Source organism: Phoxinus phoxinus, assembly GCF_949152265.1.
Source record: "Phoxinus phoxinus genome assembly, chromosome: 4".
Lineage (NCBI taxonomy): Eukaryota > Metazoa > Chordata > Actinopteri > Cypriniformes > Leuciscidae > Phoxinus > Phoxinus phoxinus.
In genome coordinates, this window is record NC_136879.1 from 2890627 (window position 1) to 2908210 (window position 17584).

General features: G+C 43.1%; 1 long non-coding RNA gene across 1 annotated transcript; it reads right to left on the reverse strand.

Annotated features, from left to right (window-relative positions):
• Positions 1-6005: 6005 nt before the first annotated feature.
• LOC306996679 lies at positions 6006-6475 on the reverse strand. The gene is made up of 3 exons (XR_013797147.1): positions 6445-6475; positions 6268-6330; positions 6006-6173 (listed from the first exon to the last, which is right to left on the reverse strand). It is a non-coding gene; the product is annotated as an uncharacterized lncRNA (long non-coding RNA).
• Positions 6476-17584: the final 11109 nt, after the last annotated feature.

Sequence of the window (17584 nt, forward strand, 5' to 3'; positions counted from 1 at the left end):
TTTCTTAACGATTATATTCCTGATCTTTGCTACCTTTCCCTGAATGTAGACGTGGCTGTTGGCTTGGTCAAGTTTAAGGGTGAACAGTTCTGTGTTATATTGGGTGTACTGTTGTGCACTGTGAAACAATGGTGGTAGAGGCCCTGATGTATGTTCTCTCCTTACACCTAAACTTTCTACTCTCTCCATGTGTACCGACTCTCTCTCTGCAAGCCTCTTCACAACCTGGCAGCAGGGAGATTCTGGTTTCCTGACAAGCCTCTTTAGCTTTTGCATGAAATTTTCAAATTTGAAGGCACTGAAAGAATCCAGGTTCCCATGCACCTTGACATCTTGTGCAAGGTGCACAAGGTTGTGCACATTGTAGGAAAGGTACATGTCACCATACAGCTTTCCTAAGTGCTGAACAAACAACACAAGCGCATCATTTGCATAATCAGTGTACGCCTCAAGCAGCGCCTTGTTTGACAGTATGAACACTCCAACAAAAAAAAGTAAGAAGTGCTGGTATACTGCAGTATGCAGGACATCTTTAAGGAGCACAGGACCAGTATAAAGCAGGAACTGGCGGAATTCAGAGGCTTTCCATCTGTCTACTTCATTCAAAGATCTTGGCCTTCGTGCAAACTCCACTGGCACACTTTTTCTGATCTTCAAGAGCTTCTCAGAGAGAATCTTCACCTGTAAACCTGAGAGCCTGCAAGCCAGTGGACCCCTGAGCCACAGGTGCAACAGTCGCCTCATGACACCCAGGCAAACAAGATGCATGTAGTCTAATGGAAACCCACTGACCATTCCCAAAGATGTGGCAACCAGAGGTGAATATCCGAGATGATGCCCTTCATCAGCCATTTCTTTGAAGTCTCTGTCATTCCGGAGGCGGGCATCAGTTTGAGGGAATATCACCCTATTGTTCACATATTCCCCCTCCTGCATATATTTATCGCACCCTGAGTAGCCTGTGTGTCCTTTAACATTCTTCAGAAAAGCTCTTGCTGGTGCATCACAGACCATTGAGCACAGTTGGAGCCTCATGGTAATTCCTTGAAATGTAAATCCTTTCTCCAAGAAATGAAGTTTTATGTAACAAAGTTCGGGAGGAGCATGTTCAGGTAATCATCCAATCAGCACAAGAAGGAGCCAGTATAAATAAAGCCTTTCCTTACCTCCTGTCTCATGACTAATTTCTCAGCATTAGACTCCGCCTTCGTGCAGTCATGTCCGAGTTAGAGCTCTTCCCTTCCGACGATGAATCTTTCATCACGGAGACATCTCAACCGCAAAACGCAGTTCCAACGACCCCTTCTTCTCTGGCAGCCAACGACAACTTGGAGCCTCCATCCTTAGGCAGGGGACGTCGGCCTTCCAGATCCTCTCAGCATACTCCAAGACGCCGAAGACTCCCCTCACCACCGCCAGCGAGGAACTCCTCTTCATCATCGTCTTCCTCCGCGGCTTCCCACCTTCCAGCTCCCCCTAACATCCCTCCCATAGGGAAGTGGACAGTTAAGGGGCTAAGACAAGCCCTAATTAATTCCGATGCAAATTTCTCCCGCAGGATGAAAAAAGCAGAATTATTTGATTTATATGTCACCTTACTATCTTCTCCCCTTTCTGTTTCAGCTCCAATCCCATCGGCTCGAACGAGCACGGCTCGCCGGGCCCCGATCGTTCGTCCCGCAGTATCTCCCGTCTCGCTTGCAGCGCCGGGCCCCGCCCCCGCGCCACGTCGTCGCAGACCTTCCGCTAGCCTGGGCCGCGCCCCGGAACCAGTCATGGAAGGGCGCCAACCTGCTCCAGGTCAACTCCCCTCCTCAGCCCCTCCCATCGCGGCACCTCAAACTCTAGATCCCGGCAGTTCCACTTTCTTTCACGATCCCCAATCGTTTTTCTTCCCTTCTACTTCTTTCAATTTTCCTCCTTCCCAAGCGTCAGGTGCTTACCCTAACGTGAGGATGCCTCCGTTAGCCGGTCAATCGCCGGCGCATTTCCTGCCCCTTCCACACTATGCTCTTCCTATTCCTCCTCCAACTAACCCGGGGGCCGATCTCCGCGCGAGGATGCCTCCGCAAACGGCCACAGCCCCGTTTTTCCCCCCCTTTAACCCTCTCCAAGTGCGTTCTCCTTTCTCTCTCTTCTCAGCCACTCCTCAACCAGCCCCTTCAGTAGCCACAGAACCTCCTCCAGTGACGAACAACATCAGAGCCCAAATCCTCACAGGTGCAGATGTAGATTTGGGTTCTCTCCTGTCCTTGTTTCCCCCAGCTGAGTCCAACCGCCAAGTAGACTGCGGCGACATTTCAGTCACTCTAAAAAATAACACACAGGTTACATCACGTTCACTGTCACTGGCCGAATTCTGTATTGCCTTCAGCCGCTTTACAGAAATCATATGCTCATCTTTCCCCCATAGACGGCGCGAGCTGAATGATTATCTATCTATCATAGCGGAGCTCGCACTGTCTTACGGGGGTAGTCATTTTTATACGTACCACAAGCTGTTTTCCGCAAATGCGCCGTCCGCGTTTCCCAGTGGAATCAGTGTCCCTATTGGGGAGCGTTGGACACGGATCTCCATAACCGAGTCTTCCTCGGGTGCAGAAATATCTCCTGCGCAATCTGCAGATCCACAATCCATGCCACCACGGCTTGCCCCCAAATCAATCCATCGATCCCTCCCTGCCCAGAGCAGAATGCCATAAAATCAACAAGTTACGTTCCGCGTCTCAGAGAAGATTTTTCAATCAGAGCACCATACTCGGCACCTGATAGACAAGTCTGTAGGAACTTCAATGAAGGGAGATGCCCAAGACAACGCTGTCGTTTTCTCCACGTCTGCGATTTCTGTGGCGGCGCCCACGCCCGCGTGATTTGCCCAGTCAAAAAATCTGTCAATAAAAACGCAAAAAACTATCTCTCGACTCCTGTGAATGTTTCCCGCCTGGCCGAAGAATTATCACACCACCCAGATGCCAACTTCACAAATTATTTACTGACAGGTCTCAAGCAAGGCTTTAAACCCAAGCCATCCCACACAAAATGTCATCTGCGCTAACCTTCAGTCCGCCGTAGCCGAGCCTGGAGTAGTAAATAAGCTAATTAAAAAAGAAATTGAATCCGGTTTCATGATGGGTCCATTCGAGGCCCCCCCGTTCGACAAATTTCGCATCAGCCCCATAGGCGTGGCTACCAGGAAATTCTCTGGGAAAAAGCGGTTGATAATCGACCTTTCAGCCCCCCATAATTCTCCATATCCGAGCATCAATAGCCTCATCCCACTCGAAGAGTATTCTCTCAACTATCATGACATCGAACAAGCCATAACCATGATTAAAATAGCTGGACGAGGTGCATGGCTTGCAAAAGTAGATATCTCCTCTGCTTTTAAAGTAATGCCTATCCACCCCGATTCATGGCACCTATTCGGTGTAAACTGGCAGAAAAAATACTATTTCGCCGTGCGCTTAACTTTCGGCTGCAAAAGCAGCCTGTAGATTCTAAAAATCGTGCTTCCCCCATATTTGTTGAATCACGGAAGCTACACCTGATATTTTGCCAAGAGATTTATTATTTGAACATGTGTCATGTGTCAGACAGAGAGAAACACAGGCAAATAAGAATAAGGCTACATGAGAGGAGGTCTTCATTCTAGATTTCTCTATTCCCCATTATCTATCTTCTCACCTCATCATGCTAGATGTAAATGGTTCCTGGGTTTCTCCTTCCTTACCCCATAATCTCTATGTTTCCTCCTTCCTCTCACCCCCTCATCATGCCTTAATGCTTCTCTGAGTTGGTACAGTAAGATTGAGCTTTATATACATCACAGAGAGACTTACAACTTCCTTGTAAGGTAGAAAAACATATTGCTTATGTTTAAAGATGGAATGTCTACCTAATGCACATGGTCTATCTACTATCCACATTAAGAAACTATTTCTTCAGTGTATACATTAGTGGTGTATACATTAGTGTTATACAAATGGTACATTTGCATCAGTTGAAACATTCATTCTCCTTGCAAAGAACATACGAACTGTACGAATTTGAAGTATCATCATCATTGGAACATCTCCGCTAAGTGAACATTGCATACCTTTAAGCTAAATATAACTTTACCATAACTCTCTGCTCAACACACATGTACAAACATAGTCTGACTTCACAAAATACATTATGAAATTATAAAGAAAATTAATAAAGAAAAATAATACTAAAAAATAACATTAAACAGTCAATTTTTCAGTCTTCACAGCCCAAAAATCTTTGACACTCTCTCTGAAGCCATATGTTGGATCCTTTCCAATAATTATGCAATTCCTCATCTTCTCCACCTGCTCGACGATTTCCTAATAATTTCACCTCACGACACCATCCCCGAGGCTCACCTCCGCATAGTGGAAAAAGTTTTCGCCGAGCTAGGGATTCCGTTAGCCCAGGAGAAAACATCGGGTCCAACTACATCCATCGAGTTTAGTTTTATGTTTTTTTTAGTTTTATTTGTTTAGCACATGTTTAGTACAAGTACAAAACTATGCAAGGAGGGAACGAAGCCACTCTAGGCTTGTACAGAGTTCCACTCCTACTCATATTAATTCATGAAACATGCAGACTAAACACAAAAAAAAACAGAAATAAAAACAAACAACAAACGAAACAAAGCAAAAGCATAATCAGAAGAAATAATAATACAAAAATAATACAAAAAAAACAATACAAAACAAAACACAATGCAATAACATAAAAGATGATCAATCCAGATAATAATGCAGAAATAGCAGCAATATCTAGAAAGGACTACATAAGGGCATCAGGCTAACAATAGTAGTCTCTTCAAATACTTTTTGAAAGCGGAATAAGAGGACATTGATCGCAACGATGGACTTAATTCACTCCAGAGCTTAGGACCTCTAAAAGAAATATTAAATTGATGTCTTGTAGTTCGTGTGTATGGTAAGACTAAAGTATTATTGCTATGTCTAGTTTGATATGAGTGTACATGTAAGATAGGAATAAACAAACTCTGAAAAGAGTCAGGTAGATCTTGTTTCCTATATATAAACTTATGCATAAGTAGACATGTTTGATAAATATTTACCTTATCAATGGGAAGAACTTTGTATTTATTATAAAGGGGTGCCGAGGGTGCATATCTATTTGAGTGAGAGATAAATCTAAGATATTTCTTCTGTGTGACTGTTAATTTCTTCAGGTAGGTAGGATAGCTGCCCAAACAATATTACAATAATTAATGAATGGAAACAAAAAACTATAATATAAGGTTAAAAACGCTGAGGAATTAACTAAAGGACAAACCCTCCTCAATATACCCAACATTTTAGCTGACCTCTTAGAAACAAAATTAATATGGTTAGACCATTTAAGACCACTATCTATAATTACTCCCAAGAATTTGGTATGTTGAACCAATTCGATTTGAGTGTTATTAATAAAGATTTTTGATAATTCTATAGGGTAATGTTTGTTAGTATTACAAAAAATCATAAAGTTGCATTTTTTTATATTGAGAGTAAGTTTATTCGATTTGAACCATTCCACAATGTATGATAGTTCCTCATTAACCGTTTTGATTAAAATATTAAAGTCTTGGTGAGAAGCTACAAGATTTGTATCATCTGCGAATAGTATTGGGAGGAGTTTGCCCAGAGTTCCTAGGCATCAATCTGGACTCAGTAAAATTCCAGTCCTCGCTGCCTAAGGAAAAAATCGATCGCATCATCCTAATCGCATCCAATTTTACAGACAGCACAGATTGTTCAAAACGCGAACTTCTCTCGCTGCTGGGCCACCTAAATTATGCGATGCGCATTATTCCATAGGGCCGCCCCTTTATCACGCATCTCCTAGCCCTCACGTCATCCGTTCACGCTCTGGAAGATCGGATCATCCTTTCTGGCGAGTCAAAAAACGAGCTAAAATTATGGATTAATTTCCTCAATCAGTGGAACGGCTTAACTTTTTTTTACGACGACTTTATCTCTCTCCCCCTTGACATCAAACTGTTCACAGACGCAGCACCCTCGATCGGGTTCGGCGGCTATTACCAAGGACGCTGGTTCGCGTCTCCCTGGCCCCCTCAGCTCCTAGACACACCCCAGTCTTCAGCCTCCTCTGCCCTTTTCGAGCTCTACCCAATCGTCGTCGCAGCTTCCCTATGGGGGAAAGAATGGTCAACCAAAAGCATCCAAATCCATTGCGACAACGAAGCAACCGTACACTGTATCAACAAAGGTCGTTCTCGCTCACCTGCGCTCATGCCACTCCTCAGACGCCTCATATGGATCTCCGCATGCGACCAGTTCTTAATAACTGCAAAACACATCCCAGGGGCTCAAAATCAAATCGCTGACTCTCTCTCCTGTTTCTCTTTTCAGAAATTCAGGATGCTGGCGCCAGAAGCAGACCCCACTCCAACCCCAGTACCTCCTTATTCTCAGCTGATCTTCCCATAAACCATCCGCTAAAATCCCTCCTGGACACGTCCATCGAATCCATCCTCCAAGCCGTTCCATGCGCTTTTTAATTACCTGCAGTACAAACGTTCCACGTCCAAATCCCCACTCGACCCACTTTTTACTAACGACTCCAACCATCCAGCTACGAGATTCTGGTTCCAAAAGCAACTTAAAGCAGTCCTCATCAAATCCGGTGTCTCAGCAGAGCATTTCTCTAGCCACTCCTTCCGCATCAGAGCAGCTACCACAGCCGCACAAAAAGGTCTCTCCCAACAACAAATCAAAACCCTCGGTCGCTGGTCATCGAATGCTTTCAAAACATATATTAGATCAAGCCGTTTCTTCATCAGAAATGCCCACCAAGCCCTAACTAATTAGTTAATTATAATCATCACCTGCTGCGCCTCATTCAGTTCCATCCGTTACACCAATCCTTCCGTTCATCTGGGCTTGCCGCTTGCACGCTCGCTTAATATTCACAGGGAACGTTTTCAATCATATGCAGACTCCCCCGTTCGCACGCAGCGATGTCTCACCCGTTTGAAGGCCGGGTTCCGTCCCCCTTCCAAAACGCCGGTCGAGCCCTCCCGTTCGAATTGCAGTGAGAGTCTGCCCGTCTTAGTAGTCGCCGGACGTCCGCGCTCGTGTCGCCAGGTGGGCTCCCCATTCGTCGGGACGTGAGGGGTCTTTCCCGTACCCCAGCCCCCCCTTCGAAGCGCCGGTCGAGCCTTCCCGACCGAGTCCAGCGGGCGCCCTCCGTCCAACCTGGCGAGGCTTACCCGTCCGATGCCGCGAGCATATAAGTTCCCGTCGGACGCCGCGAGAGCCCTCCTAGGTGAACGGTTAAACACGTCCACAAATTCACGCTCGCATAATTCTTGCGTCAGCGAGCTGTCAGTTCAACTGCAGAATGGGCTTATCCGTCCGATGCCGTGAGCATCCAAGTTCCCGTCGGACGTTGCGAGAGCCTTCCCAGTCGAACAGGCATGCTCGTTCCTTGGTAAATACATACCCTTCACTTTTTGGGGGGCTAAATTCTACGCTCGCTGTCCTTCGTTTATCTGGCATTTGGGGGAGTACTCTGGGGTCGGGCCGAATTCTGAGCTCGGAGCCCTCCCCCCGGACAGCAAGCCAAATACGCATTATAATATTACATCAGATTTCATTAACATGTAAACTCGTGAAATGAAGTTTTATGTAACAAAGTTCGGGAGGAGCATGTTCAGGTAATCATCCAATCAGCACAAGAAGGAGCCAGTATAAATAAAGCCTTTCCTTACCTCCTGTCTCATGACTAATTTCTCAGCATCCCACCTCCACCCCTTCACCCCACATTCGGCTGGGTCCGTTCATAGATACCTATGATCTCTAAAGTTATGGGGGGAGTACTCTGGGGTCGGGCCGAATTCTGAGCTCGGAGCCCTCCCCCCGGACAGCAAGCCAAATACGCATTATAATATTACATCAGATTTCATTAACATGTAAACTCGTGAAACGTTATAGTTATCGTTATAGAAACAATATGAGTATGGCAGTGAAAATGGCGTCAGGTGCAGGTGCTTGTGGAGCACTGGCTGCAATTTTAGTTTTTATGTTGTTTCTGAATGTTGTAGGTTTTAAATATGAATATAGTTACGAGCAAAATGGAAATAACACATATATACGGGAGCCCGTTTATAAAGTCTGTGGATCCTCTGTGAACGCAGATAACAAACTTTTTGGATATGGCAGTTCTGCTTTGATCACCACGCAGACCCTTTTCGCTGTCAGAAACAGAGCTCGTGGAAGGCAGCGGGCTGACGCTTTTGGCACAATAATATAGATCTGTCTGCTGCTCGCCGGAGATATTCATCAGTGTCCGGGGCCAAACAGCTTGCAAATGAAACACCGGCCAAAGATGAGTTGCAACAGTGACTGTCCTAACTGCGGTAAGGCTGTGAGGATTAACGCTAAAGCAGTCGCTTGTGACTTTAGCGATACTTTTGTTCACATAAAGTGTGGAAATATTGCACCTAAAATCTATGATCGGGCCGTAAGGAGCAATTCAGACATTCCGTTAGCATGTAACAGGTGTTGCATAAATGAAATGTGTCACGTGAACGTCATTGATTGCTTGGAGGAGTTGGAGTTGCAGTGTTCTGATGATATTTTGGTTGATGCAAGAAAAGACTGTGAGGCTGTCTTTAATCGGAAAGGGCTTCACTTTATTCATGTTAATGCAAGGAGCTTGCTGCCTAAACTTGAGGAGGTCAGTCAACTTGCAAGAACCTCTAAGGCTGCTGTGATTGCCGTGTCAGAAACCTGGCTTGATGGATCAATACAGGATGTTGAAGTCGAGCTTGCGGATTACTCCATTTACAGGCACGATCGTAACAGAAACGGAGGAGGAGTGTGCCTATTTATAAGGAATGATTTGTCATATAACCCGCGGTCTGATCTACAGGTGGAAGGTTTGGAGTCTGCATGGATTGAACTGTTGCTTCCTAAAACTAAACCCACTATTATTTGTGTTTGTTATAGACCCCCTAAGCAAACAGATTTTATGAACTTCTTGAAATGGTCTGCTATAAGAGTAATGTATGTATGGAGAACGAATGTATTCTTATGGGGGATTTTAACACAAATGTATTACAGCCTTGTAAGAGTAGCCTGAAAGAATCTCTTTTAACTTTTTGCAAGGTGTCGGGCCTAAAACAGTTAATCACTGAACCTACTAGAGTGTCTGTTAACAGTCAATCCTGACTAGACTTAATATTAGTTTCAGAACATAAATATATTTCTCAATCAGGCATCCTTGATATTGCTTTGAGTGATCTTAGTGTCACCTTTTGCACTCGTAAAATATCTAAATCACTATTGAAGACTGGTAGCCATAGTTCAATTAGATACAGATGTACAAAACATTATACAGCCGAGGAATTTAAAGAAATGCTTTCTAGGAGGGATTGGTCAGATGTTTTAAGAAGCAATGATGTTGATTCCTACTTCCTGCTCAGCTACTGTTCAGACGCTCTTGCTTACTGCTCCGCGCTTTGCTCTATCGCTTTTATATTTTTTATATTTTATCTTCTTTTATCAACTAATTTTAACCTCAGCAAATCAGCACAGTGCTCAAACGCTTGGATTACTACAAAAAAGCTGAATTATTTTATTCGACCAGCCTCCCACTGAAAGCTTACATTCCGGGGAAGAGAAAACACAACTGCATAAGGATAAGAGAAAATGCCTCTTCTGGAATCTACTTGCTGCACTAACTGCCACAGACTTTTGCAAAGGATTGCAGTTCTTGAAACAAAGTTATTTGCGGGACCACCAAACCAGACGGAACACACAACAGAGCTCCGTCATGGACGCCCTCAGCATACAGCAGGTGAGCCCCATGAATCTACTGCTCCTCAACAGGCCATACTGAGTGTAGAGAAACAAGCCGATCGACTTACAAATCGATGGCACACACAGGGAGCGAGACCCAAAGGCACTCGAGACATCAGATTGTCACGAGTATCACATATTGCCGCAATAGCATCCTCTACCCCAGATACGGCTCTGACAAGGATTGCAAACACTGGTCTCCTACCACCGCCTATACATCTTGAGAACAGATTTGAAGTATTAATGAATGTAAATGAGGAATCTCCAAACGTGATGAATGTGATCGAACACAGACTGGATAAGCCAGTAGCTAACACTGATGCTAACTTGCGCTCAAGGTCGAGCAGACAGCGGCACAGAGCTCAGAGCCTAGCCGAGCACACGACTCTGATAGTGGGTGACTCCATTATCCGACACACTAGTAGCAGGGATACAACTACGTGCTGCCTTCCACAAGCAACAATTTCTGATGTAAACAGGGAACTTGAGAACATTCTGATGAAACATAAGACTGCAAATCGACTCATCATTCATGTGGGGAAAAATGATATTCATAAAGAGCAGTCAGAACTCCTTAAGAAGGATTTCAATGAACTTCTTGAAACACTTAAGAGACTGAAAGTACAAACATTCATCAGTGGACCGCTCCCAGCAAGAGGAACAAACAGGTTTTCACGATTGCTTGGGCTTAATACATGGCTCCAAAAACCAAAAGGAGTGAACTTCATTGACAACTTCAATCTTTTCTGGAGTCAGAGGCAACTGTTCCAACAGGACGGACACCACCCAAACAAACTTGGTTCAAGAGTGCTAAAGGACAATATCTACTTCTCCCTCAATCATCCTTCTGCAGTGTGTGCCAATCCACTCAACCTGAATGGCACACACACACCTGGACACAGTATGAATGACCACAGGACTTCACTCCAGCACCTGAATGGACATGCGGTTGACACGTCACACAAGGACAATGATAACACCACTCAGCCACAACAACTTCTGCTCACGGACACAATCTCAGCTGAGCCCTGCCCACAGACAGACTGTGACATACTAGAACTGCTCCAAGATTCAGCACCCAAGGACGACTTCCTGGAAAACAGCCAGGGAAACCAGGACAGCATATTACAGCCTCCGATAACACCAGAACAACAACAGCCCCTCTCACCAGACACGCTATCTCTATCTCCAGCATCTCCACTTCTGTGCTTCTCAGAGAGAATGGAAAAATTGGTCTATGCTGGAACCAAACTATCCCACTCTTTTGCAAGCCCCCAGATATCAACCAAAAAACGGCAGGCCCCAAAACCACCAAAGCCTGCTGGCCCCGCTCGCCCTCCCCCTCCTCCTGCAAGAGTTCTTCGGGCTCTGCCACAACGACAGGGCTCACACCCTCCTCCTTCTGCTCGAGGTGAACTAAAAACAACTGATACCAGCTCTCAGTGATATGTGTCGGGTCCCCGCTATGATAACAGTAACTTTCTCAAATGTTTACAGAACAAGCGGGAACCCTGTGTGCCTGTATCTTTCTCTATTGCTGTTCGGTTACATGATAGAAAGTCTAAGGCCTTCAAAAGCCGTACAGCAAACCCATCTAATCTGGTGCCTATTACACGCCAAACTAAGACTGCTGTGCGGACAAAAAGTAAGACTGTTAAGTTAGCACTCTTAAACATCTGCTCACTTAAAAATAAATCACTTCTAGTCAATGACTTAATAACCACATACAACCTGGATTTTATGTTCCTAAATGAAACTTGGCTAGAAGACAACTGCAGTGCAACTGTCCTCAATGAAACATCCCCTCCTAACTTTACTTTTATGAGTGTCTGCAGAGCGGGTAGGAGAGGTGGGGGAGTAGCTGCTCTTTTTAAAGATGTCTATCCATGTAAGCAAATATCATTTGGTAATTACCCGTCTTTTGAATATCTGGGTATTGTGTTAAATACCGGCAATAGCAAAACAGACTCTTCAGCCTTTGCTGAGGATTTTACAGAACTGTTATCAACCATTTCCTCAGAGTTTGACTGTTTTGCTATTGCCGGAGATTTCAACATCCACATAGACAATGCAGAAAACAATATGGCAAAAGAAATGAAAACTGTTTTAAAAACTTTTGATCTGACTCAGCATGTACATGGACCGACACACAATCGTGGACACACTCTAGATTTACTTATCAGTAAGGGTCTAAACATTTCATCGATTGTTATTAAGGATGTAGCACTGTCTGATCATTTCTGTATTTTCTTTGATATATTGATCTCTCCTGCCATTGAAGCTAGATCTGTGTCTGTCAAAAAGAGATGCTTAAATGAGAACACTAGTGTACTATTTATGAAGGCTATATCTTTAACACCAAGCATATCTGCTGACTATGTTGATTTTCTCCTTGATTCTTTTAACTCAAAAGTTAAAAGTGTAATTGATGATATTGCTCCTGTGAAAGTCAGGAAGAGTGGTAGACAAAAGGCACCCTGGAGAAACTCAACAGCAGTGCAAAATATGAAAAGACAATGCAGAAAAGCAGAGCGCATGTGGCGGAAGACAAAACTTGTAGTCCATTATAACATCTACAAAGACACCATCCATGCTTTCAATATGGAACTAGGCAAAGCTAGACAGACTTTCTTCTCAAATATTATTAACAGCAACTTAAACAACACACGCACTCTTTTTGCAGCTGGAACCAGCTTCCAGAAGAGATCAGGTGTGCTCCTACTGTAGCCACATTCAAATCCAGACTCAAAACACTTCTGTTTAACATTGCATTTACTGAATGAGCACTGTGCCACTGTTCGTCCGACTGTTTGCACTGTATTTTATTTTATTTTTATTTTTTACTCTAAACTGTTTTAATTATTCTTATTTCTTTTGATTATTTTAATTTCTTCTATGTAAAGCACTTTGAATTACCATTGTGTATGAAATGTGCTATATAAATAAACTTGCCTTGCCTTGATGGGGCCTGGTTTTTGTTTAAACAGCACTTTATAGAAACTCTTGATCCTGTCTCAGAGGAAAGGGTGAGATTGTGTCTATCCACTTTGTCAATTAACAAAGCTACTGGACAGGACCTTATTCCATCCAGATTTTTGCGCGATAGTGCCAATGTAATTTCTAGGACACAGAGACACAGAAAACAAAGAAGACACAAGAGAAAGACAACAAAAAGAGCACAACGAGAAATGGCAATCAAGTACTCAGCATCGAGTTATTTAATACAACGCATCACATTTTACATGGCAAAAGCAAAAAAAAAATTTTGTGAACTATATTTGCGAAAATGGAAAAGGTTTTTATTGTATATATGTTTTTACACGTGCTGTGTGTTAAAGTAATGATTGCCTTGACAAAATGGATGGTGAAAAATTGAGATATTAAAATATCTAAATAGCAGTACAGTATATGGGCAGTTTTCCCCATGATAATAATAATAATAATAATAATAATTCATTACATTTATATAGCGCTTTTCTGGACACTCAAAGCGCTTTACATAGAAGGGGGGGAATCTCCTCAACCACCACCAATGTGCAGCATCCACCTGGATGATGCGACGGCAGCCATATTGCGCCAGAACGCCCACCACACACCAGCTTACTGGTGGAGAGGAGACAGTGATGAAGCCAATTAGTATATATATATATATGGGGATGATTAGGAGGCCATGATGGACAGAGGCCACTGGGCAAAATTTGGCCAGGAAGCCGGGGTTACACCCCTACTCTTTCGAAAGACATCCTGGGATTTTTAATGACCACAGAGAGTCAGGACCTCGGTTTAACGTCTCATCCGAAAGACGGCTCTTTGACAGTATAGTGTCCCTGTCACTATACTGGGGTGTTAGGACCCACACAGACCACAGGGTGAGTGCCCCCTGCTGGCCTCACTAACACCTCTTCCAGCAGCAACCTGGTTTTCTCAGGATACATATTGAAAATAATACTGAATATATATATATTTCAAGGTATCATATTGAAGTTAGAAATTAGAGTATTGTGACCACAAATTCAAGTTCTTCGTCAAAAGTAAAATAGTGTTTTGCTGAAAATAGCTATTTTCTATGATTTTATTAAATATGTAGGCCTATTGGTAATTAATGTCACCACCTAAAAAAAGTTTTAAAGTTTATTCAACTATTTAACATAAAAAGTTGAGATAAACAAGTTGATGAAATAAAATTTTGACAGATTAGCGTGGCCAAAATTAATATTTAATGTTTTAGGAGAACTAACAACTTTTAGTTTGTTAATATGATAGATCACAGGATGATGAGCATGCGCAGTTCGATCACTGTTTTTCTTATTCTTTTTACACGGCCGCGGCGTTTTTCTCCCGCTTGTCTTCGAGTTGCCTCGGCGTCCATTTTTCCGACACTGTAATCACTTCGGTAAGTGTTTTGTGTAACGTTATATTAATTTACGATAGATTTTGCATTATATGTGTTGACAAAATGTGCTTCTGTATGACTGTGTAGGCGGCTGCAAGTTGGTCAATTCCATTTCTCCCGCTTGTCTTCGAGTTGCCCCAGGCGGCGTCCATTTTTATGACACTGTCACTTCGGTAAGTGTTGTTTTGTGTATAAGGGAAATATGACCGCGCAAGTTTTTGATCATGTATAGAATCAATTTCAATTGTAACGTTACATTGGGTTTATTTAATCTTTTAACGAGATCTACTAATATAGATCCCCTATTTTGCTTGTGTAACCTTACCTTAATGGCCTTGTGGTTAAAACTTTTGCCAAGCGTGTCAGAGGTTCTGGGTTCTAATCCGCACACGTAGCCTATAGATTTTTTTTTTTTCTCTGATCAAAACCGAATATGTTAATCAGTAGTTATCAAGCAGGGACACGTTTGTGTGCATTTTGTTTTGTGATTTCACTGGAGTGAATGTCTCTGGCTGTGCAGCACACACTCGAATGTTTCACAAATATGCCGCACTGTAGCCTATGCGGAGCAGCACATGGGTGGTTGACGTGACGCTACATTTTTGCGTCCATGGTGACAAATATTAATAAAAATGTATAATATTTCATTAAAATGTCTGTTGTTATATACAGTTTAATCTTCTAGAACTAATACATCTGTAATTAATGAGTATTATAATTAAAATATGTAAATATTTAGTTTTAAACATGACATTTGTCCTCTGGTGTGACTGTCCGGGGTAGCTTTGCTTATCTTAAAATTACTGTAATTAAAGCTAGAGTAGGTAATGTTGGAGAGCTAGCCAGATTTGAAAGTGGCACCTCTTCTAAGCTCCGCCCCCTCCTGTCAGTGCTCCGTCCAAAGCTACGCCCCCCCACAAACATGAACGCGCATCCACATTTGGAGTCAGCTGCATGTACCTACCAGTGATGCGCGGGTTGATCCAAAATGAGCGGGTGCCTGCGGTTACCCGCGGTTACGAGTCATCCAAAAATATTTTTAATGATATTCGGGTCGCGGTCGGTCGGGTCGTTTACCTTTGTAATTTATATAGTACTAGACACAATGTTCTATGAAATACACAGGTCTACACTTTATTGGCTGAATGCGCGAGGATGACGCACGAGCTCAGTCAGAGATGACAGTGGGAAATCCTTATTTACCTTTTGAATGTTGAGCGCGTTATTAACTTTTGAATAAAAGCTGACGCGGGACAAAATGCCCGATTTCCCAACGCGTTGAACTGAGTAATGCCATTGTGCCATTTTAATAGGCTACTTTTAAACGCATATAGCTCAGTAATGTCAGTTTTATGTATTTGCTGAGAGGGGGCGGGATTTTTGTTGGGAAAGTCCGGGGAGAGACGCACAAGTCGATTAGACTGGATAAACATGCAGCATCTTAACTGTTAAGAAAATGAAACGAAATAAATGAATAAATCAAGCCTTTATTACATAACACTAGGCTATATCATACAGCATTCTGAAAAATGCGCACCCCTAGTTCCTCCGTCTAAGCGGGCGGTTAGTTGAAAACAAAACGTCGGTCGGGTGCGGGTTGTTTATACATTGACCCGCGCATCACTGCTGTGCACGCAGTGGTGCTCGGGCACGAGACATGAAGGCATCTGATTGGTTCTTTACATTCGCACCGAATGGCAGTGATTGGTCAGAGTTTTTACTGTCCTACAGCTGCTACAGAGGTCAGATATTTTTCATTCCTTTTTCTGAACACATAATGTATTGACTACTATCAGAATGGAAGGACCATTTCACCCAGTATAAAAAAAAATGTTTCTGAACAGGATTACCAACCCTACCTTTAAATGAAAAATAAGTCTAAATACATTAAAATACTTGAATAGATGTTATAGAGGTGTTAACTTAATGAAACTAAAGGTTATAAGTCATAAGGTCCCCATTTAGAATAATTGTGACACATTACATTTTGTCCGCAAAAGTGGTGTCCACCTGGTGTGACGCCATTCTGTAGATATAAAACGGGCATTAATTTTGGCACCTTATTACTGAGAAGGGCCCTTCTTCATCCAGGAAGCACAGTAGACCTCACTGGAGTACATGGACTGCCCAGAAGGTGAGTTCTGTTTAAAATATTTTCATAATATTGCTATTTCCATGCACTGTTGGAAATGGGATCCATTACGCTGTCCTTTGGTGTGACATAATCTAAGTATTGATCTGAAAATTTTCAGCAATTTATATTTATTGACTATTGAAAATAATGTAAATCTTAACACTGTTAGTCAGGATTGAAGACTGTGTCTCATACAGTTAGGCCGCAAACTGGCCTTAATCTTGAAAATATCCACTGGTGTGACAGCACTGTCCTGTAGTGTGACATGAAATCAGTGTCACACTGGTGGACATGACTGTCACACCAGTGGATGTAAACATTCTTTGTTCCTATAAAATAACCAAAATCAGACAGAAATCACGAACAAACCAGATATATTTGAATCCTGCATTTATTAGCTTCTTGAATCAGATGAAGAGATGTGTAGAACAGCCTTATGGTCTGGTTGGTTCACGTGAGATGATTGACAGCTTTAGAAACTAATCATATCATGCTGATGTCATAGCTGACGCGAATCAGGAAGAGGAGAGTCATTGCTAGCTCAGTTAGCTGTTTTAAGCTCTTGAGATCGTACATTTTAATGCGATATGAATAGAAATGTTATGGGAACAAATTGTTACCTTTTGAGCAGTGTACCCTACACATGGAGACTGAAACTAATCACCTGGAATTACTCAGAGAGAGCCCATGGGAAAGGTGCACCCGATGGAGTTGGGGGATCAGTGAAACGCATGGCAGATAACCATGTCCATGGGGGGCAAGACATACAAAGCCCTAAGGACCTCTATGAGTTCCTAGCCCGAAAAGAGGTCCCAAACATAAAATTCAAATGGATCGATGAGGCAGATATCCAGGTGTTCAACGAGATGTTGCCACCTTCTGTCCCGAAAGTACCTGGCATCTTAAACACACACCAAATACTTTCCTTCTCTGCTGGAGAGATCTTCTATAGGGCTCTAAGCTGTTTCTGCCGCTACCCAGAGATGTGTAACTGCTTCTCTCCAAGCAAGATGAGGCTTGCCTGTGAAGTCCAAGAGACCCAGCCTGAGAGTCCCAGTAGTGGAGAGGAAGAGGAGGAAAAGTCTGACGACAAGTACACTGTAGGGAAATTCGTCATTGTCCGCTATGACAAGAAGCCATTTGTTGGTCAGATCACACAACTAAATGCTGAGCACATTGAGGTCAATTGCATGGTGCAAATTGGCAGGA